The following is a 27,515-nucleotide window of genomic DNA, read 5'->3' on the forward strand; positions in this document are numbered from 1 at the left end:
CCAGGAATGTGACCGACTTGCCTGGGACTCCCAGTGCTTTGATCAGAGAAAGAATGTGGTTTGCCGCAGTCCTCTCCCCACCACCCTGCACTCTCTTGCTCCAGGTGACCGTCAGCTGTGTCTGAAGTCACACACACAGGGGGAGTTCAGATTTCTAAAATAAACCCACCTACCTGGAAAATCGGCACTTGCACTGGCCAGCCAAGGAGGCTGCTGAGGAAACTAAAGACAAAGCAGTCGGCAGGGCTCTGACATTTGCCTTCTTTGCGAGTGGCTGGGTGGGCTGTGGGAATTGAATTAGTGGTCTGCACAGGCAGCCATGAGGAGGAGTGGCTTCTCATTGTTCATTGCCTCCACAGCCGCTTGGAGCCTCTTCTTCCAAATGCAAGAAATGTAATGTTATGACGGCTGTTCAAAGTGGAAGAGAGCCATAACTCAGTGGGAGAACCTATGCCAGATTGGTGTCAGACTGCAGCTCTCCAGCTGTGGTTGGCCTACAACTCCCATCATCCCTGGCTGCTGGTCACTGTGACTAGGGATGATGGGAGTTGTAGGCTAAACACAGCTGGAGGGCCATAGTTTGACACCCCTGGCCTATGCTTTGCATGCTGAAGGTTCAGTCTGTGAATCTTTGGTTCAAAGGATCTCAGGTAGCAGCAAGGGTGGCCCAAGGCATTACGGTGCCTGAGGCAAGGCGTAAAACGTGTCCTTGCCCCATGCCCTGGTGCAGGCCAGCCCCGCCCCCGTTCAGAACTAACCCTTGCAAGCTTTGAAGTGCATGGGAGGCAAGGAGGAAGGAAGATTGCTAGCAGCCTCCTCCTCTCTCCTGCTTCTTGCAAGCTTTGCCAAGAGTGTGAGAAGAAGCTGCTTGCAAAGTTTGCAAGGATCAAATCAGTCCCAAAGAGCAACTCCAATGGTGATGGCAGGGGCTTCTTGCCTCTCTGATGGTGCTCCAGTAATCTGCTGCCTTATGCAACTCTTCCCTTGCCTCATGAAAAGGCCACCCCTGGATAGCAGAGCTGAGAAGAATCTTTGATGAAGCTGTTGCTAGCTGGTGCAGAAACAGTGGGACAGATCTGGCCTGATGTGGTGTGAAAACAGTTTTCCGTCATGAGAACATGGGTTCTGCACATTTGGGTGTAGGGTTTTGGCCCACTCTGAACTATGTAGCTCCCCCACAGAAGGGATTAGATATGTATTTATTTATACATTTTATATCCTGCTCTTCCTCCAAGGAGCCCAGAGCGATGTACTACATATTTAGGTTTCTCCTCACAACAACCCTGTGAAGTCATTTAGGCTGAGAGAGAAATGACTGTCCCAGAGTCACCCAGCAAGTCTCATGGTTGAATGGGGCTATAATGCAGTTTGGGTCAGTAGAAGAGAAGATTGAGGAGGGATATTATAGCACTTTTCAAACATCTGATGGGCTGACAGACAGAAGAGGGCATAGACTTGTTCTTTGCTGCCCTGGAGGACAGCACTAGATTCAGTGGAACCTTAGGAGAAATGCTTTAACCATCAGAGGAGTTCCACAATGGAGCCAGTTATCGAAGAGGTAGCTCTCCCTTGCTGGGGGTCTTCAAGAAGAGGCTTGGCAGCCATCTTTTGGGATGCTCTAGCTTTAGATTTCTGACATTAAGGAGGACATTGGGCTAGATGGCCTCCAATTCTATGATCCTATGGATGTCTTCACACAACAGCTGGCAAGTCTACAGGCTGAGCCTGGACATCTTCTGGTAGCTTTTTTTTTTAATTTAGTTTATTTTTAGGCTAAGAAGCACCCAAGATCTATTCAAGCTACTACTCAGACAATCATAACACAATTCAGGTTAAAACAATCACAATCAAATCAGTGACTCCATTAAAGAAGCGGCATAAGATAAAATTTGAAACTAGTGAAGAAAGAAGGTTTTATGGTAGTAAATCCTATCCCAACAACTGGCTGGTAATCCAATATAAAGTCTAGAAACCATAAAAGACTCCAAAGATGTAACAAGTTTAAAAGCTGGGTGGTCTTTTAGAAGTAGTCACAGTAGCACTTCAGAATGCTGAAAATGCTGTAAGAGGCGCTTTTGCATATTAATATTGACATTTCACATATACGTTGATGGCATCTTAGCTGGCAATGACTAACCAGGAGAGATGTCAGAGTCATGGTGACTAGCTCAATGAAAATGTTGGCGCAGTGTGTAGCAGCTATGAGAAAAATGAATTCCATGCTAGAGATCATTGGCAGGGGATCAAAAATAAAACTGGCAAAATAGTAATGCCCCTTCACAAATTGGTGGTGCAGCCCTTCTTGGAATACTGGCTCACGTGAGGCGCAGCAATAGGTGGGCCGAAGAAAGGTAGCACATTTGCAGGGAACCTTCAGCGTCCAAGTTTTTCAGTGGCAAAAACTTTTTGTGCAGCTGAGTGAGTGCGTAGCAGAGGAAGGAGTGTTCCTTGTTTCCCTCCCCTTGCTGCCAACCCCTCAAACAAACAAACAACGTGCAGGAATATGTTTCTGAGGGTCGTGCAGTAGGGGTGTCAGCAGGATGGCAAGAGAGCCTCTGCTGCCGCCGCCATTGGAGCAGCTCTTTGGGCCTGATCTAACCCTGGCAAGCTTTGTAAGTAGTGCCTCTTCTCACATTCAGTGTTCTCTGAAGTGCTACCTGTGCCAGGAGCAGGGCCAGCAAGATAAGCAGAGCTGAGGAGTCTCAATGCGAGGATGAGCCCCCACCCCATGTGTTACTAGGGACATCATTCAGGCATTTGTCCACCCGCCCACCCTGACTGGTCATTGGTTCTCTTTCTTACCAAGAAGAGCTAGAAAGGTTTTCTCTCTCCACACTGGGCTTATCCTGGGCAATGGGAGGTTTTCCTTGTCCTTTGGTGAGTGCCTGCAGATTTCAGCTGTGATACTCTAGCAGATGCACTTTTAGCCTACTTTAAGGAAAGTAAGCTTATGATATCACCCAGTTTTCTCTCTCTCTCTGTGTCCGTGTGTGTCCCTATCAGCTTCACAGTGCCTGGACTGATTTCAACCAAATTTTGTACATTTGTAGGGACACCTCAACACTGTGGTTTGTGATGATGTCATCCATCCCAATTCAAGATGGCAGACATGAACATTTGAGGTGCAAGTGGGCTAACTTGTAAATCGCCTGGCCAATCTGAACCAAATTTGGAACAGCTCTAGGGACACATAGGGACACCTCAACACCATAGTTTGTGATGATGCCATCTACTCCAATTCAAGATGGTGGATGTGTGGACATTCTATCTAGTTTATATACAGCCTGATAAATACATCTCTAGGCGATGTACATAATCCAAATTACAATATAAAAAACCCAAACAAAACACTTTCATATAATTAAAAAAAAAATTAAAAGCAATTCACAGAGTGAAACAAAAATAATTTCACAAGATAAAAACAGTTTAAAATTAATTTTAATTAAAAGCCTGAGAAAACAGGTGTCTTAAGGGTATTTTAAAAAGAAATCAGAGATGGAGAAACTCTTTATTTCGACAGGGAATGCATTCCAAAGCCCTGGGGCAGCCACAGAGAAGGCCTGGCCCTGAGTCGCTACCAGAGAAGCTGGCGGCAACCATAACCGGGCCTCCCCAGATGATCTTAATAGGCAGCAGGGTTCATGGCAAAGAAGGCGGTCTCTTAAATACCCTGGACCTAAGCAATTCAGGGCTTTAAAGATAATGACCAGCACATTTTAATTCGTTTGGAAATGCAGCAGCAGCCAGTGCAATTCTTTCAGAATTGGTGTTAGATGGTCCCTTTGAGTTGTCCCAGAGACCAACCTGGCTGCCGCATTCTGTACCAGTTTTAGTTTCTGAACTGTGTACAAAGGCAGCCTTACATAGAGTGCATTATAGTAGTCAAATATGTACTTCTATTTTAAGGCCATTTAGCTCCAGAAATGAGTGTAGCTGACGTATCGGCTGAAGCTGATAAAAAGTGCTCCTGGGAAACCAGAGACAGGTTTGGATCCAGGAACACACCCGAGCTACGTACCTGATCTTTCAGGGGAGTGTAACCCCATTGAGAAAAGGCTGATCTAAACCATCTTTTGGGTCTTGACCCCAACAATCAGTGCCTCCATCTTATTTGGATTCAACCTCAGTTGGTTATTCCTCATCCAGCCCATTACTGCCTCCATTTAGGGAAGTTTGAAGTGCAAGCGGGTACTGATTTGGACTAGTACAGTTGTAAGGACACATCAGAACACATAGGGACATTGTTAGCCATCCCATTTCAAGATCGCAGACGCGTGAATATTTGAGGTGCAAGTGGGAACTGATTTGGACCAAATTTGGGACCATTGTGACACTTCCGTGTTGTAGTTTGTGATGATGTCATCCACCCTAATTCAAGGTGGCACCCCCCCCCAAACGTTTGAGGTGCAAGTGGGCTAACTTGTGAACCGCCTAATTGAATTGTACCAAATTTGGACCAGTTTTAGTGACACATAGGGACACCTCAACAGCATAGTCTGTGATGATGTCAAGCACCCAATTTAAGGTAGTGGATGCATGTACATTTGAGGAGGAAGTGGAGGAACTGGCGAAGATGGCAATTATCAATTAAGATTATAGTGAAAGGAAAGTAGGCAGATTAGTTTTTACCAGAACTTATTGTTGTTTCTTGCAATATATGTTCCACACCCCCTTTCCCACTTTTCCAACTGATAATTCTAGGGCAATGCAAAGCAGTTTGTTGCACAACTCAGGGGCCTATTTGTGTTGATGTAGCAAGTACAGCTCTAGGGCAACCTTGACTGGCATTGCTTAGGAAACTTAAGTGACATTTTGGAGATCTTACAACGGAGAATAACTTTCTCCGAAAGTTAGTTGGAGCCCAGTGCCAAAAAGAAAAAGGTGTCCTCATATTTGCTTATAAAGGTGTGTTATCAGGCCAACGGATAAGAAACCTTTTCAAAGGAATTTATTTTTATTCCACCCTTTCCCCAAGGATCTCAGGATAGCATAGGGTTGCCAGCCCTCCGGGACTGGCCTGGAATATCCAGGAACTGGGATCAGTCTCCAGGTCACTACTGAAAGCAATCCTGGAGATTTTAAAGGCTTCCTATGGTGAAAATATGGCAGGTGGGGATTGGGAATAGCTTCAGTCTGAGTTGACAGTCCATACATACATGACTCTCCCAACAATTCTGTGAAGTACATTAGGCTGAAAGAGGTTGACGGGCCTAGGGTCACCCCATGAGCTGTATGGCTGAGTGGGGATTTGAACCCAAATCCCTCACATTCTAGGCTGATCCTCCAGTGTTTTTAGAAAGCAATGGGGAGAGGTATTATGTGGCTAAATCAGAGGGTGTCATGAGGTGGGGCCATGGATTTAATTAAGGGTGCCCTTATCTTTTTTTCCTCATAATTCAAACACTGGGAAGAAATTCCATATTTCACAATGCCAGTTCCAGTTTTGTGAAGAAACCCAAACCCATAAGTCTATTCACACTACCGGAAGCGGGGAGGACATGTGGGCAGAGGGGAAAGAAATGGGCAAGTGGGCGATTTGAAACAAATGTTTAACCTTTTCTGTGTAAAGGTAAGATGTATAAGCAGTGACAGTTCACAGCCATAGTAACTGGTGACAAACCTATCCTCACTTTACTATGGGCCCGTTTGGGTAATACATGCAGTTGGGATGTGTGCATGGCCTTCTTCCTCTCAGGATGCAGAGATGCCTTTCCCTAATTTTGTTTGTCTTCAACATCCAAACTTTTTTCTGGAAATAAGGGCAAGGATCTTTACACTAGTTGGAGGGGCTGTGAATGGAAGAATAGTTCAGTAATCCCTCCCTGCTGCTTCTGCACTTTAAATTGCCCCCTACTTTGTATGACTTTGTTTGGTAGCATTAGCAATCTGCATTTTCACTCATAGGTCTGCTTCCCTCATGCCTAGTTAGCTCTGGAGTGCATCATGCAAAAAATGTAGTTGTAGGATAGGAAATTCCAACCTCCTCCACTGGGGGGCACCTTGGACCATCATCCAACATGCTGTAGTGCAGACAGATAAAATGTTGAATAGTGAAAGAAGTGAATGACTGGATCTTTGAACTGGGGAATAGATTCTGACTACTGGCCACAAAAACTAAAAAAATAAAATAAAAATGCTTGTCAAGGACAAGATTGACAAGATGGGCAAAAGACACTTGGGTCACTGGGCCACCAAAAATGTAGAAGCCTGACTTATAACTCAATGACATTTGAATGACTTATTACATCTGTCTCTCATTTCTCTTCTGGTTTTAGACATCCAAATCCAATAAGGGAGGAGAGCTGGTCTTGTGGTAGCAAGCATGACTTGTCCCCTTAGCTAAGCAGAGTCTGCCCTGGTTGCATATGAATGGGAGACTTGATGTGTGAGCACTGCAAGATATTCCCCTCAGGGGATGGAGCCTCTCTGGGAAGAACAGAAAGTTTCAAGTTCCTTCCCTGGCAGCATCTCCAAGATAGGGCTGAGAGAGATTCCTGCCTGTAACCTTGAGAAGCCACTGCCAAGTCTGTGTAGACAATACTGAACTAGATGGACCAATGGTCTGCCTCAGTATATGGCAGCTTCCTATGTTCCAAATGTTTCTCTGGAAATAAGGGCAAGGATCTTTAATAGAAATATTCAGTAATCATAAGACCCTGGGATTTGAGGAATACCAAGTAGTACATGATCCACATTTTGATGGTCTCATTCCTTTTACCAATATATCAGCATGGACTTAGTGAGCTGGTAACTTTTCATTTGGACCAATCAGGGTTTAATTAAGACAAAACATTAGTGGGCTTGATCTTAGAGAATAGATCTATAATTATGGAAGCGAACACGAATTGTCCTCTTTGCTAAGCAGGATCTACATTGGTTTGTATTTGGAGAGGTGCTAGCCTGCGACTTCGGGTCCGAAGTCCAGGGCCTCCAAACCCCTGGCAGCCCCCAAATCCTCTTTAGTCTGTCTTGGGTGGTGTGGTTTGAACATACGTGTTAAAAAATGATACTTAACTTGCAGCGGGGGGTGGGGGAAGGACTCCAAAGGCCTTTAGGTCCAGGCTCCAGAATTACCTAGGTACACTTCTGTGGGTAACTACATGTGAGCGCTATAAAATATTCCCCTTAAAAGGTGGGGTCATAGCTCAGTGGAAGAAGGCCACCAGTTCAATCCCTGGCATCTCCCGGTAGGGCTGGGAGAGGGTCCTGCCTGGAATCTTGAAGAGCCTGCCAGGCAATGTAGACAACGAACCTGGGCTTGACTGCCCGTGAGACCCACCGGGATCTGTGGGGATTCCAGCGGTGCTGCAGTGCCAAGCCCAGTGCCGAAGCCTGGCTCTTAGCCGAGCTTAAGATCACAAACGCTCTCTTAACCCGTCTCCTGGGATCGTGAAATCAGCCCCGCCAGATTGGCTTTTTTCAAGCCACATTTTGGGTTTCGGCCCATTTGACCCACGAGTATACCCCTCAGGTGAGACAGGGGCCTGGAGCACCCTTCCCCTGGGAGAATCCCCTAGTGCACTGCACTTGGTGTGTGGTGCACTGTGGGATACTAGGAGGCCAGGATAACAAGTCCCAGCCTCTGTTTGTCTGTGCTGCTCCCGGCAGTGCTTGTTCTGACATGTCACAGGGGTTGCACATGGTTGTCTGGGGGAAGGTAAGTTGAGCCCTGCCTCTCCCCCCGCCCCACCACCACCACCGCTGACTGTGAGCACACTGAATAGCTCTAATGTTGAGCGAGATAGACCAATGGTCTGACTTGGTAGAAGGCAGCTTCCTCTGTTCCAGTGATTTCTCTTATGCCTTCAGCAAGCTACAGGAAGGGTGAGCAGCTCCTTGAAGTGTTCAGTTCATGCCTTCCATGGTCCCCATTCCCAATTGCCTCCACCTTTGGGACCTGAGTCTTTCCACTTCATTCCTTTATTCGTGATATAGTCAGGGGTTTAAACATGTGCAAGCTTTAAACTTTCACTCATCAGGCAAGATCAGTGATCAGGTTTATGATCAGTGTTTTCCAACACACTGCTAAAAAGCCTACTTTGGGCAGGCATTTAATTGGCAGTATGAAGGTGTACATGTGAGATTGATCACAGCAGACCAATGGTCCATCCTACCTCTCGCTATATTCTTTTAAACCCTGGTTCTCAAAGGAGACCACCACATCAGACCTGCTGAACCTCTAATAGGCCTCCTGAGCATCTCTCTCCCTTCCTTCTACTGTTGCTCCTCCTTTGTCTTTTGCTGACTTTTCCCCAGGTCCAGCCACCCTGTTTCTAATGCTGTTCCACAGGCTCCCAAATGCATGGCGCTCAACACCATCAGCAACTTTTATTTTAAAGCAGTGTCCATAGGTGTTCTTGAGGAATAACCCAGCAACCTATCCCACACTAGGTGTGGAGGAAGCAGCAAATACAAAGAGAGGAGACAGGCAGCCAAAACAAAGATGAAACCGGTTTCCAAGCAGCCTTTTTAGGCCACCCCCACTTAGATGCTGCTGGGCTCAATTTCAGGCAATGCACAGTCTTTACTTTACATAGATTTAAGTGAGTCAGCTGGAGCAATTTGATCTTTGGGCGTCTTAACTGTAGTGCAATTTGTCTTGCTGTTCCTGAAACCTGTTTATGGTGCCCTGTGATCTGCATCTCACAGGACAAAGACCAAGACCTATCTAGTCCAGCATCTTGTTTCCTATTGTGGCCAAGCAGATGCCTGTGGAAAGTCCACATGAAGACAATAGCTCAAATGTTTGCCCTCAACCCAGCAACTGATATTCAGAGATATACTGCCTCTGAACATGGAGGTTCTCCACAGAGCCATAACAGATGTAAGGAGCTGATGCCCTTGCCTTATTGTGTGGATGCATCAAGTGTGCAGAACAGATGACCTTTTGGCCCCTACCACTTCTCTACTTCTAGGAAATCGCTTACAGTATAAATTTTATTGCCCCCAGCCCAAACCTGCTGCAGTTCAAGAATGAACAAACTGAACATTAAGAACGTTAAAAATAAAATAAAACCCAGATACCTCCCCTAGAAGTTTTTTTTTTTTTTTTTAAATCTTCTACAGGCTGTACAAAGATTATAATCGAGTTTCTGAAGCTCAAAGATAGTTCTGCAATATTTCATATTGGAAAAAATGGTCAAGAACATGAGATGTCTCATAATCTTTTATGTGGTGGGCTTGATTTTTATTTTGACGCTGAGGCAAATTTTGCAACCCTCACAGAAGTATACAAATCATTGCCTCTGAGAAGAAGACAAACCTGCTGCCGAAAAGCCTGTTAACCAGGGACTGTAAAGTATTTGCCAGAAATTTATGCCTTGGATTACTATATAAAGGACAATTTAACAAATAATGGAGAACATTCTTTACTTCTCTAGAGCCACAAATGCAGCCTTACCTTTGACCAGTAAGGTCAAAGGGGATTTTAAAACTTCCCTTCCCCCTAAGTATTGAATATGTTCTGTAGGTGCAACACTGTGTAGAATTTCCTTAAAGAGGAGGCAACAATAAGGGCAAAAACACGTGACACACCAACATTCTCCATCCTGTGCAAGATGTGACCATATCCTGCTGAGAAGCCCTTGCTAGTGTTGCTGACCAAGGAAGGAGTTGAGCCTTGCTCTCCTGAGTGGCATCCCCTGCTCCAGTTCACCACATCAATGTGGGTTTTGTTGCCAGAACCTAAGGGGTATACTCGTGGGTCAAATGGGCCGTAACCCAGAATTTGGCTTTTAAAAAGCCAAGTCTGGCTGCAGCCCCATACACTGGAGCATTCCCCAAACTCTAGAGCAGGCCACTTTCTTCTTTGTGTCAGAGCTCTTCTGCTTTTAACATTAAAAAAAAACTCTTCTCAACAGGCAACATTTTTCTTCCACCATGGGGAGCAATTTATTTGTTGAATTTCAGCCAGCCATTCAGTTTTTCTCTAAAGATCTGCCGGGGCGGGGGGGGAAATGGTGGAAAATTGATCCTCTTCCCATTTTGGTACTGGATTCCATTTCCCCTTTTCTGAACTCAGGGCTGGCATCAGTGGTCGGCACCATCAGACATAGGAAGCTGCCTTATACTGAGTCAGACCCTTGGTCCATCTAGCTCACTGTTGTCTACACAGACTGGCAGCAGCTTCTCCAAGGTTGCAGGCAGGATCCTGTCACAGCCCTATCTTGGAGATGCCAGGGAGGGAACTTGGAACCTTCTGCGTGCGAGCAGGCTTATGCTTTTCTCAGAGCAGCCCCATCCCCTAAGGGGAATATCTTCCAGTCCTCACATATGTAGTCTCCCATTCAAATGCAAACCAGGGTAGACCTTGCTTAGCAAAGGGGACAGGTCATGCTTGCTACCACAAGACCAGTTCTCCCTCTGGTTGCTGAGGGCCCAGAGCCTCCAGAAGAATCCACTGCCCATCGCTGTGCCCAAACCTTTTGTGTGACTCTCAGCTCATAGAGCTGCTCTCTCATCCCATCCCATCCCTCTAAGGTAAGCCCATTATGAACCCTAGAGGGGCTCACCCAGAAAGGAGGTAGCTCATGGGGGAAAGTTTACACTGGGCTCTCTAAAACCTGGAGTCAAACCCTGCCTAAATTTATGTGCTAATTTCTCAGCCACTGTCTTGTCCTGGGTAGCCATTTTATTTTTTAAGTTTCAAAGCCATGTAATTGGATTCTAATTGGACTCTTATAGAAAACAAATTCCATTGTAAAATGATTGTTACTCACCCCAATCCTTTAGAACATAAGAACAGCCCTGCTCAGCCCTGCTAAGGCCCATCCAGTCCAGGATCCTGGATCACACAATGGCCCACCATATGCCTCCGGGATGCCCATAGGCAAAAGCTGAAGGGGCATGCCCTCTCTCCTGCTGTTATTCCCCTGCAATAGGTATTTAGAGGCATCTTGCCTCTGAGGCTGGAGGTGGCCTATAGTCACCAGACTAGTAGCCATTGATAGACCTGCCCTGCATGAATTTGTCTAAGCTAGAGATGTACACAAAACCGGCTTTGGTCACTGTATCTTCTGAAGGATATTGTAGAATAGCAAAAGGTGCAGAAGAGGGCAACCAAGATGATCAGGGGCCTGGAGCACCTTCCTTATGAGGCAAGGCTACAACGTCTGAGGCTTTTTAGTTTTGAAAAGAGACAACTATGAGGAGACATGATCGAGGTGTATAAAATTGTGCATGGAGTAGAGAGAGTGGACAGAGATACATTTTTCTCCCTCTCTTCCAACACAAGAACCAGGAGGTCTTCCCATGAAACTGAAGATCCGGAAATTTAGGACCAACACAGCACATAATTAATCTATGGAATTCTCTGCCGTGGGATCTGGTGTTTGCCACTAGTTTGGATGGCTTTAAAAGTGGCTTAGACTAGGGGTGTATGAGCCGGCTCAGTTTGGGCAAAGCTTGGTGTTGAACCAGCTGGGCTTGATGTTGAACCAGCTTGGCTTAACAGATTTGGGGTCAAACTGGGCCCGGTTTGAACTGAGCTGGTTCTGAGCTCTAATGGTAAAGGGGAATCTGGTGAGGATTCCCCTGTACCATTAAAGGGGCAGGAGGGGAGTAATTTAGTACTTACAAGCCCCACTGGTGGTGGTGGCCATGGGTGGCCATGGCAGCTGCCCCCCTTGCTGGCCTCCCCCAGAATATCCAGGCCAGTGTGGGCCCAGTTTGGGTCTTCCCCGGCCCAGTTCAGGCCTCTGTGCGTGAGTAGCTTTTTTGCATGTGTGGAGGTCATTAAAATGGCCTCCACACATGTGCAGTGGCCCAAACTGGGCCGGAGAAAGCCTGAACCAGGCCATCACTGGCCCCAACTACTCTGGGGGAGGCCAGCAGGGGTGTGTGTGTGGGGGAAAGCTGCTGCCAGTTGAGCTTGAAAGTACTAAATGACTTCCCTCCCACCTGCTTTACCATTAGGGAAGCCCCCTGCCCCTTTACTGGTAAAAGGGAATCCTCACTAGATTCCTCTCTACCAGTAGAGCTCTGAACTGGTTCAGTTCAAACTGGGCCCGGGTCCGTTTGAACTCAGACCGACTGAGATCAGTTTGGTTAAACCCTGACACTGTCGAGCCAAGCTGATTCAATGTCGAGCTTAGCCCGAACCAAGCTGGCTCGCACACCCCTAGTCTTACCCCCTTTAAAGCCATCCAAGCTAGTGGCCATCACCACTATGGCCATCACCACTATCCCATGGCAAAGAATTCCATAGATTAATTATGTGCTGTGTGAAAAAGTACTTCCTTTTGTCGGTCCTAAATTTTCTGATCTTCAGTTTCATTGGATGACCCCTGGGCAGTGTTGTGAGAGAGGGAGAAAAATGTATCTCTGTCAACTCTCTGTACTCCATGCATAATTTTATACACCTCTATCATGTCACCCTATAGTTGCCTCTTTTCCAAACTAAAAAGCCTTGCCTCATAAGGAAGGTGCTCCAGGCCCCTGATCTGGTTGCCCTCTTCTGCACCTTTTCCAGTTCTACAATGTCCTACTTAAGATATGGTCACCAGAACTGCATGCAGTAATCCAGATGTGGCTGCACCATAGATTTGTATAAGGGCATTATAATATTAGCAGTGTTATGTTCAATCCCCTCCCTAATGATCCCTAGCTTGGAATTTGCCTTTTTCACAGCTGCTGCGCACTGTATCGACACTTTCAAGGAGCTGTCCACCAGGACCCCAAGATCTCTCTCCTGGTCAGTCACTGATAGGTCAGACTCCATCAGTGTATATGTGAAATTGGGTGCAGTGTTTGTTTGTTTGTTGCCTCAATATGCATCACTTTACACTTGCTTACATTGAACAGCATTTGCTGTTTGGCCTTCATGGCAGGGAAAGGAGGCAAGAAGACCATCAGAATGGCTTTGCTGGATGAGGCTGGGGGCCCATCTCCACCGGCAGCCGGCTTGACTCCTCTGGGAGCTCAGAAGTAGGGCATGAAGGTGGTATTTCCCTTGGGTTTGTCCCCAGCACCTGATATATAGGGGTATACAGCCCCTCTGTTTGCAGAATTTCCAGTTAGGCCCATAAGTGGCTATTAGCCATGATTGCTCCTTAATTTCCCTAATTTGTTTTAAGGCTACTAACTTAGATACAGTAGCAGCAGTGGGGTTATCTGCAAGCAGTGGTGAGCTGGCTTGGTAACTTGCTGCCTCTTGAAAGGCCAGTGCATGGAGCAAATGTCACATTCATCCTACATATGGACTATTCTCTGTAACAGAGATTCCTAGAAGCTGTTGACTAGAAGTCCCATCATCCACAGCTGCAACGGTTTTTGGTTGGGGATTATGAGTGTTTGTCGTCAACATCTGGGAATCCCTCTTATAGGGAACACTGGCTGAGACTATCTTTTCTCCCTCCAGTATTATGGAAGGCATCTTGAAAAAAGTGTCCAGGCCCACACAGAATCTCCTTGCTACTCTTAAGGCCTATCTACACTGCAGACTTATATAGTTTCATACTATTTAGTTGTCATGGCTCTTCCCAAAGGATCCTGGAAATTGTAGTTTAGTGAGTTGGTGAGAACTAGGGGTGGTTCAGACATCACACAGAACTTCAGTTAAAACCTGGCTCCGCATGAGATCCTGAAGCTTCAGGAGTATGTGCTCTCCCTTCCCATGCCCACGTGATCATCTGCTTCTGATTTTGATTAAAATAAACCAGGACTGGCCATGATGTCCAAACCAGCCCATCTTGGTTAATTCTAACCTATTTAAAATAAGCCACAATCTGAAACCAAGGTTTGAAGTGAGTTACAGAATACAGTTTATTTCAAGTAAGTAGGTTATAGTAAACCAAGATTAGGTGGTTTATACATGACAACTGATCTTGGTTTATTTTAGCATAAATAAACCAGGATAGGGGAACAGTTTGGTGGCATAGTATGGACTCGGAGTGAGGCTTTAACTGAGGTTCCATGTGATGTCTGAATCAGCGTCTAGAGATCCTTCACCCCTTTCCCTCACAGAGCTAAGATTCCCAGGGAAGAGGAAATGACCATTACATTTAAGTCCATAATCTTAGAATATATCCTTATTACAATCGAGACATTCAGAAGCAAGTTCCAGCAACCTCACCAGGAATTACTCTGGAGTAAATATGGTTTGGACTGGGCTGCAAAAAACTGTCAATTGTTTCTAAAGCTTAATAGGTCCTGGAGAGGAACAGAATGGGACTTGCAGGTGATATTTTTCCAATTGTGTTGCAATCCATTCTCTTTTTGATGCAGAATGAAGAAATGGTTCTCCTTCTGAGCCAGCTATGGTATATAAACTGAAGTTGAGAGAGGACAACAGATCCTGAGTTAACAAGGCAAATAGTTCAGGAATGTGTACGGTCTCGAGGCAAACTTTGGCCTTAACAAATAGGAAAGATTATGCCTATGCGGTGAGGACTGAAACTAGCTTTGTTTAGTGTATGAGATGTATTACACATTGCACATGCATGCGTGTAACAAAAGCCCAACAGGTACCTTTTTCTAGAGCAAAAGAGCTTTGGGATTTGGAGTTAAGAAGCTGGGCGGGAGAAGAGGGAGAATAAGCAGTGTCTTAGATCTTGGAAGTTAATCAGATGAATAGGACTTTGCAAAGGCTGGGTTATGTAAGTGTTATTGAAGGTCTGGTCTTCGTTGATCTTGCTGGGCAGATTTGGATTCTGTAGCTGCAGTGCTGATAGGGTGGGTGTGGTCTGTATCTTTTCTTTTGTAGATCAGTAGCAAAAGAACAGCTGCCTTTCTTAAGGCGTCTGGGACACATATGCCAAACTACCTTGAGAGTTGTAGACACAGGCAGATTTCACAGGTGCCATTTAGTGTCTCATTCAGCAGCTCCCCCTCTCTGGTCTGATGAGGCTGGGGAAAACACAACCAAAAAAACAACAAAATTACACTCAGATATTAACTGAAATAAAATGAAACTGAAAAAATGAAAAGCCAAACACTAAGAAAATTATCCGAGCTCTCAAGATTTCGCCTTTTACATGTTTGGAGAGTGAGTTTGACCATAACAATAATTTCTCCTCTTTTATATCCCCAGTTTCTGTAGGAAGGGTGACACCAGGCTGTTCCATTTGCTTGCCCAAAGCACTGTGCTAAAAATAAAGTGTAAAGTAAAACTTCATGATGGTACCGTGGGCTATCTGGTTGGTCCCAAGATATGCAAAATAACCAGTTTTGGAATCTTGGATCATCGTATTGCAGATTGCAACATGTTCGTTTGGTTTTGTTCCTTCAAAGAAAATCACAATTTCTTTGGGGATGGAGCTGTATGTAGTTCAGTGGTAGAGCATCTGCTTTGCATGAAGAAGGTCCCAGGTTCATTCCCTGACATCTCCAGGTAGGGCTGGGAGAGACTCCTGTCTGAAACATTGGAGAACTGCTCCCAGTCAGTGTAGACACTACTACAGTAGATGGACCCATGGCCCAACTCGCTATAAGACAGCTTCCTGTGTTCCTAGGATTTGGGCACACCTACTCAACGAGTACATTGAGGATCTTTTAAATCAAAAGGCAGGATATACATTTTTAAAATAAGAAATAAACTTTATAGGAACTGCTTATTACAAAAATATTAAACCTCAGATATCTAATCCAAAGGAAACTGACCCTATAAACGCTGCCGTGATCAATGCTGCCATATAAACCACCTGCAGAAAGTAAAATGTGAAATAAAATTGCCTCCTGGCTCCCCTTTGTACTTCTCTGAGTGGCAGAAAGGATCAGAGAGACAACCTTTTTCTGAATCATTTCCCTTATGACCCTGGAGATTTATGGTGGTTTTATAATAAACAGAAACTGTGCATATTTACAAATGTACAAGTGAAGCCCAGGAAAGCAATTGGACAGCTAGAACTAGTCTTTATAACCACATTCCCCAACAAACTACGCAGCGTCCTCTTGGAACTCACCAGTCAACGGCCAAACTGCAGATATGATCTGTTTCTTTCACTGGCTACATTTAAGCTGCCAAACTCTTTCTCTTCCACCCAAGCAGATGAAGTAAGTATGTGCAGAAGCTAATAGCAGAAGCCACCAATGCTTCTTTCAGTGGCTGACAGCCAGCCTACGTTACTCCTATTGAAATTAAGTAAATCCTTTAGTGTAATTCCTAAATAGTATTGAGCAACTTAGTCTGGATGTCGTCAGCATCAATATGGTCATTCAGTAATCCTCTAGTCTTTACCTATTTGCTATCCAAAAGTCTGTATGTAGTAGTCCCTTCTCTTGGCACTCTACAGCAGCAGCTTGCTACGGCTGGCTTGGGTCCTTTCAGATTTGGAGCCTCGTCCTTCTCTTCTCCGAACACGCCGCTGGACTTGTGGTTTTGCCTGGCTCCTAATTAATGAGCCCAACACCTGCCTGTGAGGGCCTGCTTCCCCTTGAGCTGCGATGGGATGTTTTATGACATTCTTGGCCTGCTTTATGGGTTTGCTGCCTTGCTGTTTGCAGCAAACGCAGTAAAACACAGGAAGGAACCAGCCTTTGGGGGTTCCCTTACATGGCTCCCGTAATTAAACAAGCACGCCTAGCAGAGAAGCACGCAGGCTGGGGGGGAGCTGTGGTGCGCTCAGCCATATGGCTGACAGGCCAGTTGTTCAATAGGTGGGATCCAAGGGGGGAGGAAGGGGAGCATATCCCGGATCCAACATGTGGCTGAGGCTGCTTGGCTTGATTGTTGCAAGATGTTGCGGGACAGTTTTTTCCTCTCTTTTGCAAGCTTATATGTTAATGGACTAGCAAAGTGATAATCCTAGCAAGAGCACAGAGGTATAATTGGATGGGAGAACTTGTGGGCAGCTTTGCAGCTCACTCAGCCCTCAAAGAATGTCAGTAGTCCTGAGGGGATGGGTGGGAAGAGGTAGTCCTGGCCACAAAAGCTCTGACTCTCTTTCTGCTAAGCCAGGGCTGCACAATTTCGGGCCTGCTGCAGATGCGGGACTACAACTCCCATCATCCCTGACTATTGTCTGCTGTGGCTATGGATGATGGGAGTTGTAGTCCAATAACAGCTGGGGGGCCAAAGTCATGCAGCCCTGTGCTAAGTTTTGCTTCTGAACAACCAACAGTGAACATGGCAATTTCCATAGTAAGCAACATACTACTCTAGGTGATGGTATTAGCAGTAGGCCAAATGGTAAATGGACCTTCCCCAGGTTTCTTTCCCAATATAGGAACACTAGGTTAAAAAAAAAGAATGCAAAAACTAAGAAGCACCCTGGAGCCATATTGTCTATCATGTGTCCTTATTAAGTTGTGGTTTTCTGAAAGAAGAAACCGCTTTTATTTTCTACTAAAACCTGGTTTAGTCAAAAACTTTGCACATGGCTCAGTTTGTTCTCCACAACTGTGAGGACTAGAAACTTCCTCTTTTAAAAACAAAAGCCAACGTTCTGAGTAAGAGATCTCCTGCACCATGCTGTCCCTTGCTCCGTTTCAGGTTTCTTTGCAATGCAAGAGATGTTCCTTATTTCAGCTCTACAGTTGCACAAGAAGACAGCCTAGACAGCCTGGCTCCAGGGTGTCTCTCTTCGTCTTTTGCTGTTTTTGATCTAGGAACCCCCTAAAGCATCTACGTGGAGAAAGAGAGATGGGATATGCAACAGCCTGTAGTGTTGGCAACTCCCAGCTGTGGTTCATCTCCTGGACACATTATTACTTGCAGTGGGAAGATCAGGACAGGGAATGTGGGTCTGTCATCTGGGATTGATGTGTTGTTGGAGAGAAAATACCAGTTCCTTTGTAAAGTGGGGGGAGGGCTTCATGTGCCTCAGTGGGGGCAGGAAAAAGAAAGAAAGAACCAGAAGCCACAGTGGGCTGGCCCACATCTATAGCAAACCAGCTATGTGCTCCTTGCTGCATCTGTACAAATCCTAACACAAGGTAGACTGCAATCCTGTGCTCACTTACGTCGCATAAATCCCCTTGAACTCTGTGGGGATTATTTTCAAATTAATAGGCAACAGATTAGAATCCCACATCTACCGTGCAAGATGTGGAACAGCTGCATCAGAGGGAGGGGAATGGGGAAGAGGGGGCAAAGTTGTCCTGCACAAGACATTTTGAATGAATGAGATCTGGGCATGAATGGGATCTTTAAAGCTCAGTCACATCCTCCCAGTGGATTGTGTCCAAAGGCAGAATGAGGGGAGGGAATCTACAGAGCTGTCACTCCAAGCTGCCTGCTCCAGGATCATGTTCTGACCCCAGCTGAAGCCGGGGTTTTCCAGGGCATTGGAGTTGCAGCAGCAACAGTGGCATCTAATCCGTTTTGCCACTACTTCCCACAGAGGCAGAGATGTCAGGCTTACACAGTATAAGTGAGTCACAGTATTAGCTGGAGGTGCAGACGACTGAGCCATGGAATGAGAAAAAGAGGGTTTTTTCAGGACAGATGCCCAGGTTCAGTCTACACTATCAGAAAACACATTATCCAGCCTCTGTTCAGATGGCAAGTGGGAGACTGCATGATTAAATACTCCTGTACATTAAAAAAATAAAGAAATACAACCCTGTGTGTAGAAAGTTAGCACATCAGGGGAAAGGGCTGTGGCCTAACCTGTCCCTGACATGCTAGATATCTTCATGCAGGAATTTGTAGCACAGGGTTATGTCCAAACATTACCTAAATTACAAATGTAGGGTTATAGTGTGTGTGTGTGTGTGTGTGTGTGTGTGTGTGTGTGTTGTGTTTTAATGGTAATGTAGTGAGCAAAATGGACATCATTAGCCATGATAGCTAAATTGAACCTCCATGTTCGGTGGCAGTATGGCTCCGGATATCAGATCCTGGGGGTAAACAAGGGAGAATGGTTGCTTTTGTGCCTGGCTTGAAACATCTAGTCAGCCACCCACGAATGGAGATGGAGAGTTAAAATAGGTGGACGTTTTGACCAGATCCACTAGACCAGAGCTCCTCTTGTAGGTGGTATGAGTCCAATATAGGGCTGCCTATATTATGGACTGTCCAGCCATCTGAGTGGGGCAAAAGAAATAAGATTTCTTGGGGGCCTTATTACAACCATCATATAATCATGGGCCTCTAGCTCACATTGTTTTAATTGTTAAGTGCAGAGTTGAAACATAACACCCCTCATGAGCCTTCACAGCAATTTGGATTTTCAGAGCGGGTGTGAAAACAAGATAACAATCTCATGCATTATATTCCATATAAACAAGTTACCCACTGCTGCTGCCGCCTCCTCCTCCTTGAGACATAGTAGGATACTGGCTATTATTTTTGGTTCCCTGCAGAATCCCCTTTTCCTCACAGACACGTTTTCGAACCGGAAGGCAAGACTGGACTGAAGGCACACAGTTTTGCCTTCAGGAACAGATGGATGAGCACCGTCTATAATGTTTTCTGCTTAGAGACAGAGTTCCTGAACTATGGACAATCCATACCAATGATGAATGGATATTAACCCTTAGTTTACTAGGATGAACATGGTGTGGGTTGTGATGTGACAACCTGACGCTCGTGTGATGTATTGGTGCTCATAGCCTCCTCTCCGTCCCTGGGGCAGGATGCTTGTAGTTTCTGGGATGCAGTTGCACTCCTGGATGGGAATCCAGCTTGGCAGCCCCTACACACACTGTGTGGAGTCAGGATATGAACAGGAGGTGTCGGGGCCCGAAGTGACGGCGTGATATGGTGGAAGGTGATTGTTCTGTTGAAGTTCCTTCCTGGAGAACCTGAGCTCTTCCTCATGCTGCTCTTTCTCAGCCAGGTCAGTGTCTCTGTGCCATAAGCCTCACCTCGACTTGACTCTTTCCAAATCCTGGGAAGGTCTTCTCATGCCATGAGCCTGCAGTCAGGGGCAGCCTCAGATGAGGTGCCAAATGCTGCCTTGCCCTGGCCCTGCTCTCCCCACCAGGGCCAGCCCCAGGGGTGTAGCTAGGGGAGAGGGGGCCTGTGTTCACCTGTCTCCCTGGCGGGCCCTTGAAGTGAGGGAGATAATGGAGAAAATAGGGGGGGTGGATCTGGAGGGCCCTCAGGAGCTGGGGGGCTTGGGTTCTTTGAACCCAACTGCTCAATTATCGCTACACCCCTGGCCAGCCCCACCACCTGCAGTGTTTTAAGGATGAGGAGTGGAGGTGGGTTGCCAGCAGCTTCTTCTCGTCACCCTGGGCACCCTTTTGAAAGACTGCAAAGGTCAGATCCGCCCCTTGCAAGCCTTTGCGGGGGGGGGGGGGGCGGCAGCGGCAGAATGGGCTGCTCAGCAACTACCCATTCCGGCCCCATCCTCCTGGTGATTTGCAAGTGTTGGAACAGGGGCTCTTGATCCTAGGCTTGCAAACCTTTGCCAGGGGAGAAGTGGGGGCAGAATGAGAGGCTGCTGCTGGTCTCCTCTCCTGTGTCCCTTGCAAAGGCTTGATCTAACCCTTGTAGACCTTTGCAAGACAAACTTACAAAGTTTGGACTGGGAGCTCCTAATCCAACCCATACAAGTCTTTGGAGCACAAAGCTCCTCTCTCCACTGGCTCCTTATCCAGTGTTGGCAGTCATCCTTGCCCTCCTTCTCCTCTCCCTCCTGGCAAAGGTGGGACTTTGGAGCAGCAGGAAGTTCCTTGCATCACTTCCTGCTACTCCACTGTCCTTGCCCTCTACCTTTTGAACAGGTGGAGAGCAGAAGCAACAGGGAAGGAGAGGAGGACAAGGAGGGCAGCAGTGGGGAGGTGAGGTGGACAAGGCAGTGGCTTGGTGGAGGTCCAATCCACCACCTGAAGAAACTGCCTCACACTGCCTCATTATCAGGCCGCCCCTGCCAGCAGTTTCTTGTCCATGCACAATGCCATTAATCTCTTCTGTCTGACCTCTCTCAGCCTCATACATCTCGTCGTATATTCCCCGTATTCGTATTCCTGGCACCTCCATTACCAACTCGCGTTGGCTCCCAGATCCCTTGCTTATTTGACTCACTGGCTGTATTTTGACTAGCAAGTCATCTTGTGAGTGAGCACATGTGCTTATAAAGGGAAATACATGGAGGTGGTGCTCTCTCAGCAGCCACAGGGCATAGAGGGAATTACGTAGTTTAATAGCGAGAAGTAAGTGGCAGAACGGGCAATAAGCTCCCATCTCAAAGAAGGAAAGGCAGCCCAGTGGGTTACGGCTGGAGGGGCAGGGGTCGGGCAATCGGTGGATTTTTGTGCTCTGCCCTTTGGAAGGTCTTCATACTTTTGTCAGATCTCAGACCTGAACCAGGCAGAGCTTTCAGGCAAACACACATATTGATAGGTGGGCCTACTCACAGTAAGCAGACAGCAAACCCCCAACATTTTTGTTAAAAGTGAAGGCACACTTGGCTTGACAGACAAAAAGAGGGCTCAATGAGAGGGAGCACGAGAGGGACCAGTACTTCACAGGGCCTCCCTACAGCCAGGGGCATAGGGTGATGAGTGCATCCAACATGGCGGCGTAATTTTTCCAGGCAGGCTTCAGCAGCTTTTCTGTATGCAGTTGCAGGGGGATACAGATCTGGAGACTGAATCCTGCCTTTCCTGCTACATGGACAGTTGCATGGGAGTAACTGTTGGCTGTATGTTAGTTCAGAATGTGGCAGCCAGATTGGACTCTGGGGCAACCCGGAGAGACCATATGATGCCTGTCTTGAAACAGTTACGCTGGCTGCCGATATGTTTCCGGACAAAATACAAAGTGCTGGTTATTACCTTTGAAGCCCTGAACGGCTTAGGTCCAAGATATCTTAGAGAGCGCCTTCTTCTGCATGATCCCCACTGCACGTTAAGGGCATCTGAGGAGGTCTGTCTCCAGTTACCACTGGTTCGTCTGGTGGTGACTCAGAGGCGGGCCTTCTCTGAAGCTGCTTCTGGGCTGTGGAATGCACTCCCAGCAGAAATCTGTAATTCAAGATCATTACTGTCCTTCAGGAGAGCCCTTTAAACCTATTTTTTTGGACTGGCCATCCAGAGTTTTTATATGACTGAAAAACTGTTTTAAATGGTTGCCTTGGTTTTTCAGGGTGGTTTTTTTTTTTAGCTGTTTGAATTGTTTAATGGGTTTTATTTTGTTTTTATAGTTTTGATTTTAACTGTTAACTTGTTTTAATTGTTTTTATCTTGTTGTAAACTGCCCTGAGCCATTTTGGAAGGGCGGTATATAAATCGAATAAATAAATAAAATAATAAATATGTAGCAAATAGTAGCTTTTGAGGATCAATAGCAGCCAGGGGGATTTTCAGCAGGAAAACTGCATAGGGAGAAAGAGTAGTAAGCCCCAGTGCCATGATCTGGAGCCAGACTGGGACCCTGTATGGCTGCTTTAGGTAAAAGAAATAAAATGGAGAGTACCAAGCACAGATTCTACAATGCATTTAAGGTAATGTCTAGTTTGGTCAACCTGTATAACAGTCAGAAACATCTGTGATTTTTATTAAAATTGAAAATTCTCAATATGGTACAGTCTGTCATTTACATTACCATTTACCTGTAATCACAGATACTGGCCGATAAGTGTCAACAGCATGTGTACAACCATGGTCCATGCAGTGCTCCAGGCTTCAGAGGATGTGTTATTGGGGAGAATAAATGCATTTCCTCAATAACAAACGGTTGTGGTTTATTCCTAGAAAAATCTCTAGATATATGCTGGTGTGTGGTACTCTGCTGCTTTTTTAATTTTTAATTTTATTTTGCCATTCTGCATCCGATTAACCCAAAAGTTGCACTGATCAGCATAAATTATGCACATTACCATATGGGAGCAATATGTTCTGCTTTCAAGATGCAGCCTTTGAAATAATTTAAATCCCCACCTCCCCAATGGAAAGGGCAGATGGGAAAGAAGAGGGAAACTTGGAGGAGGGAAGAGAATAATAGGTGACTGAAATAGAAGGATTTTAGAAGTAGAGACAGGGAATAGTTGGTGTATCTGATGCAACATACAGCACCTATACAAAGTCTGTTTTATCTCCAGTAGTCCTCTAACCTCCTGTAGTCTGCCCTGTTCCCCCAGTACACAGACCAGTGAAATGTGGATTCAGTACTAGAGAGGAACCTAATTTGGGGGAGGCGATTCTCTAGCTAAATTTCCTAATTTGAGCCATTACATATGATGAATGCTGTTGGAGAGAAGTGCAATTTAAGAAGCATGGAATCTGGCATGTTGATGGTGCCATGCTGGGTCCATAATAATAATAATAATAATAAAGAAGTACTGCTTTTTTCTTCAGAACTTTTCTTTTTGTTTGCATGCAAATGTATGCAGACGTAATGGATTAATCAATTAAAATGCATACAATTTATCAATCAATGTATATTGAATTGGGTGACATCTCTACTTAAAATTCATCAAGCATGAATTTGCATGTTTGTGGTACTATCCCTCAAATTCAAATCTCCAAAGCAAAATCTGAAAATGGTAGCATTTCAAAAAGTTTAGTGTTCGAATCTTGTCAGATTTTGAATGGATGTGTGCTCTACTCGGGGGCATAGCAAGGCTGAACTGCCCCTCCTCAAAAAAAGAAGAGGAGGCGGGTCCCTGGCAGACAGTGTTCCCTCTAACAGGGATTCCCGGATGTTGTTGACTACAACTCCCATAATCCCCAGCCAAAGGCCATTGCAGCTGGGGATGCTGGGAGTTGTAGTCAACAGCATCGGGAATCCCTGTTAGAGGGGACACTGGTCCCTCCCCCCCTTATTTCCCCCCCACCCCCATCTTTGTTGCAGTGAGGTGGGAGGGGAAAATTAAGAGCGAGCTGTTTCTTAGCCAGCGGGGTCTCCTCCTTCATGGGCCCAGGGATATTTGTTCTCCCTCTCATTGTTCAATTATAGATATGCATCTGGCTGTATTCTTGTGCGCAATGTTAACACACGAAGCAGAAACTCACAAATTTTAACCCCAGCAACCTCCCTTATCACAGGGGTTCTAACATGTGTCTCACAGATCATGGAAGTGACTTAAAGTTCCTGACTCATGAGTTTTACACCCATCTTGCGAACACACCACTTACATTGGGGAGGGAAAGCAGGGGGAAATATAGGACAGACTTTGTCTCTGTCTGGTAACCAAAAGATACTAGTGGCAGCTCTCCCTTGGGAAATGAATCACTTTGCCCTTCTCTACAAGTAGATTGTGAAAGGTAGGGTGCGAGGTGGTAGTCACTGAATGACAACTTGACTGTGCCTCTGTTAACTAGTCTACTGTATGCTCAAGTGGTACATCTATGATATATCAATATCACATTACAGTTATCACTTGTGGAAAGTCAGCACTGAGATCCATTTATTTCAATTAGTGAAGGGTCCCTCATGTTGACATTTTCGAACTTGCTCCTGACTTCTTTACTCTTGCAGGGTTCCCTTGATCCCTCTGCCTTCTTCATCTGCTGCCCTGATGTCATTGGTTGAGCAGTTCTGATGTCACAGAAGGCCTGGGCAGCCTTGGCCAAGGCACCTGCAGCCTTTGGTGTGTAATACTTGCAAATTAGTGCTGACTGACTGAATGATTTTGGCCCCTTTGGATGAAAACTGATTGAAAGTTGCTTCTTAATATGTGATGGTGAGACTTACGTCCATGCAGTTTGGGAACCGGGTCTCAGTGGGCATTCCCATACTCCTGATTTTGTGTGCTTGACCTTCTTTACTTTGATGCATGCTTACTTTCTGGCTTCAAAGGAGCCTCAGCCATCCATGTTACTGTGGGGTGGGGGAGGGATTGTAGGAGGGCGCTCAGCTTTGATGATAGGAAATAAAATCAGGGTTCTCTGGGGAATCTGGAAAGCTCTCCCAGAAAAACTGGTTATGACACTTCTGTTGCTCTCCAATCACCATCTCCCCCCTCCCCCCTGCAGCTCCAGTTGACAAAGGATCTGTCTTCACTTCCCCTCCTAAATTCTGTACTACTGCTGTTAAGCAGGTGTCAAATTTCACCCGAGAGGCTGCATCGCTGCAGGAGTGATACGCTTTACTGGTCTGTAATGATTTAAGGACTCTTAGCCTGATCCACAATCCAATTCCACTGAAATGCTGGGATTTAAAACTAATTCACATCTACATTTAGTAGTAATATATTAAGGCGTGTGTGTGAGTATGTGGCTGTGACATGGGCCCACACAGTGACCTGTGCCAATACAGAGATACGGTAATATCAGAGCTCAATTTGAGGCAACTTTGGAACCTGTTTTCAGTGGCATGGCTTATCTCTGAGAGATGTGAAGCTATAAGTAAAAAAGAGAGCTTCCCCAAGCATGTGCAGAGTTCTTTTCCCTTGTCATTAAAGCCCTATGCAGACATTATGCTGTATGTGCATTCAGGTGTCTGTGCACACATAGATATGCTTTTGTGTGAATGACTGGACATGTGCTCATTTTCAAAGTGAACCTGGCTACAGGTCCTCTCAAATGCGGTGTACAGATAAGAAGTTTATTGCAATAATGTGTGAATACTTGTATGTGTGTGCAGATTTTAGATGCATACACTATACACAGCTTGTACATACATTGAACATAACATATGAATAGAGTTTTGGTGATCACAGCCTGCCTCCAGAACTCTGGAATGAAGAGCGTCTCCAGGTCATACAGGACTCTTTGCTAGGTCGGTTCTTTTCAGCATTCTCTGGGTTTAAGAACTGTTCCTGACATTACCAGGGCTACGTGTGAGCCCAGAAGTAAGCAGACGCAACCTGGCTCAGATGAGACTACTGCTGGCTCTGCATTGCTCCTCGAACTGGCTTCTCCCCACTTCTTGCTTGTTGAGGAGCATGCGTTCCCTATGCAAATGATATTCTAAGATACTTTAGCATTTAACACTTCCTGTTCATACCTCATTTGTGTTAAGGGTTATGATGGTTCTAGACAGAAGCTGCAGATGGTCCAGGTCAGGATGCGGCTGCTGCCCAGCTTTTGGCTTGGGGTTTTGTCACAGGGAACATATTGCATCAGTGCTGAGGGACTGGCGGTCACTGGTTACCAGTTAGCATCCAAGCTCAGTTAAAGGTTAACTTTTAAATTACTAAACAGCTTGGACCCCCCAGGAATCTGCTTTATGCTGTATGAATCTCCCTACTGTGATCATCCAGGGAGACTCAGCTTCAAATCCCTTTACTACTGAAAGTTAAGCTTATCTCCACTAGAGATGCAGGACCTTCTCTGTAGTGGTGCCTTTCTTGGTGGAACTACCTTCCAAGAGAGGCCCACCATGCATTCCTTTTCCACCAGATTTCTGGAGATGGTTATTCTTATGCTGGACTGATATTTTTGGTTACAGTGTGATCTAGAATAATGTTTAATGTTGGTTCCGCCTGTCATTTTATTCTTATTATTCACGCTTATTGTTTATGAAAATTGTTGTTTTATTTGGCAGGGTAGAAATCTTAAATAAATAAAATCATTATTCCGTGTGCATGGAACAAGAACTATCAGTGACATGAGCTTTTTCCTTGCTCCACCTTTTTGTCATATCCATAGTGAAACTCCAGCATCCCTCTCCCCATGCTGAGGTGCTCAGTCAGGAGTTGTCTCTTTTTAACTGGGGACATGCATATCCCTTACAAAGGGTGAATTCCACTTAGGACATTATAAAGAAAAGGATGAATAAGTTGCTCACACTTCCTATTCTTCTTGCAGAGGGATGCCCAACCTGTTCTAACAAATGTATCCCCTTCTTTAACAAATTTTCATCTTAGGTACCGTGTGTGTGTGCGTGTGTGTGCGTGTAAGTAAACTAGTCTCATTAATTTCAATAAGACTGCTTATAAGTAACTTAGTGTGGATGTGAGCCAGTGACTGCAGCAGTCTGTCTCCCTAATAAGGGTATGCAGAACTGGGCTCAATGTAAACCAGACCAGTTTGATCGCGAACCATACCAGCCAAAAAAATAAAAAAGGCAGGACCACGATCAAACAGAATTGGACCTGGTTCGGTTCGAACTGGTTTGACTGTTCAAACATCTATGGCGGCCGCCATCTTGTCTGGTGTATTTACTAGTTTTCTCCCTTGCTGATTGGTTTTCTGCCACTGCCTTCCGATTGGCTTGTGATCTCCTTTGCATTGTTGTCATTCAAAATCAAGTGTTGTCAGGGCAACTCTGGCCCCAGTGGCTAGCGGGGAGGGACAAGGGGGAGGGCAAAAAGGAGGTAGTTTCAAAGTGTATTTAAAGCCAGGCAGTGTCTGCCTGGCTTCACTCTGCCTCTGGATTCTGGAGGAAGAGAGATGCCTTGCTTTGCTGCCTTGCTTTGGCTGGACCCCTGCTCTGCTGGACCCCTCTGGGCCCTCTTGCTGCTGGCCCTTGCTCTGCTGCACCTTCTTGCTGGACCTCAGCTGTTGAGTGCCAGTGTGTGCTGCTCGGCCTGACTGCCTGAGCTCTGTCCTGGTCAGACTCCAGCTGAAGATGCCGGAAGGCGACACTGGACTGGTAAGCCCCCTACTACCACAGACCCCCTTGGTTTTAGGTTAGAATACTTTCTTTTAAATAGGGCCTAGTTTGTGGGAAGGGATGTCCACCAGAAGGCTGCAGGGCAGAGCTAGGAGCAGGGTTGCAAGCAGAGGGAGGGGGCGAGGGC

At 45.9% G+C, this 27,515-nt stretch overlaps 1 protein-coding gene across 9 annotated transcripts in view; it reads left to right on the forward strand.

Moving 5' to 3' along the window:
* SMUG1 (single-strand-selective monofunctional uracil-DNA glycosylase 1) overlaps positions 1 to 27,515 on the forward strand; it is a 147,950-nt gene that overhangs the window by 55,291 nt on the left and 65,144 nt on the right. Inside the window, exon 7 of one of the 9 annotated variants that reach the window (XM_053296966.1) lies at positions 12,628 to 12,691. The exons of 7 other annotated variants lie outside the window; for them this stretch is intronic. The gene's annotated coding sequence lies outside the window, so the exon portion shown is untranslated. Of the gene's footprint in view, positions 1 to 12,627; positions 12,692 to 27,346; positions 27,368 to 27,515 lie in introns of those variants that run through there. One more of the 9 variants, XM_053296979.1, reaches the window with a different exon arrangement.

Source organism: Hemicordylus capensis, chromosome 2 (assembly GCF_027244095.1).
Source record: "Hemicordylus capensis ecotype Gifberg chromosome 2, rHemCap1.1.pri, whole genome shotgun sequence".
NCBI classification, from domain to species: Eukaryota; Metazoa; Chordata; class Lepidosauria; order Squamata; family Cordylidae; genus Hemicordylus; species Hemicordylus capensis.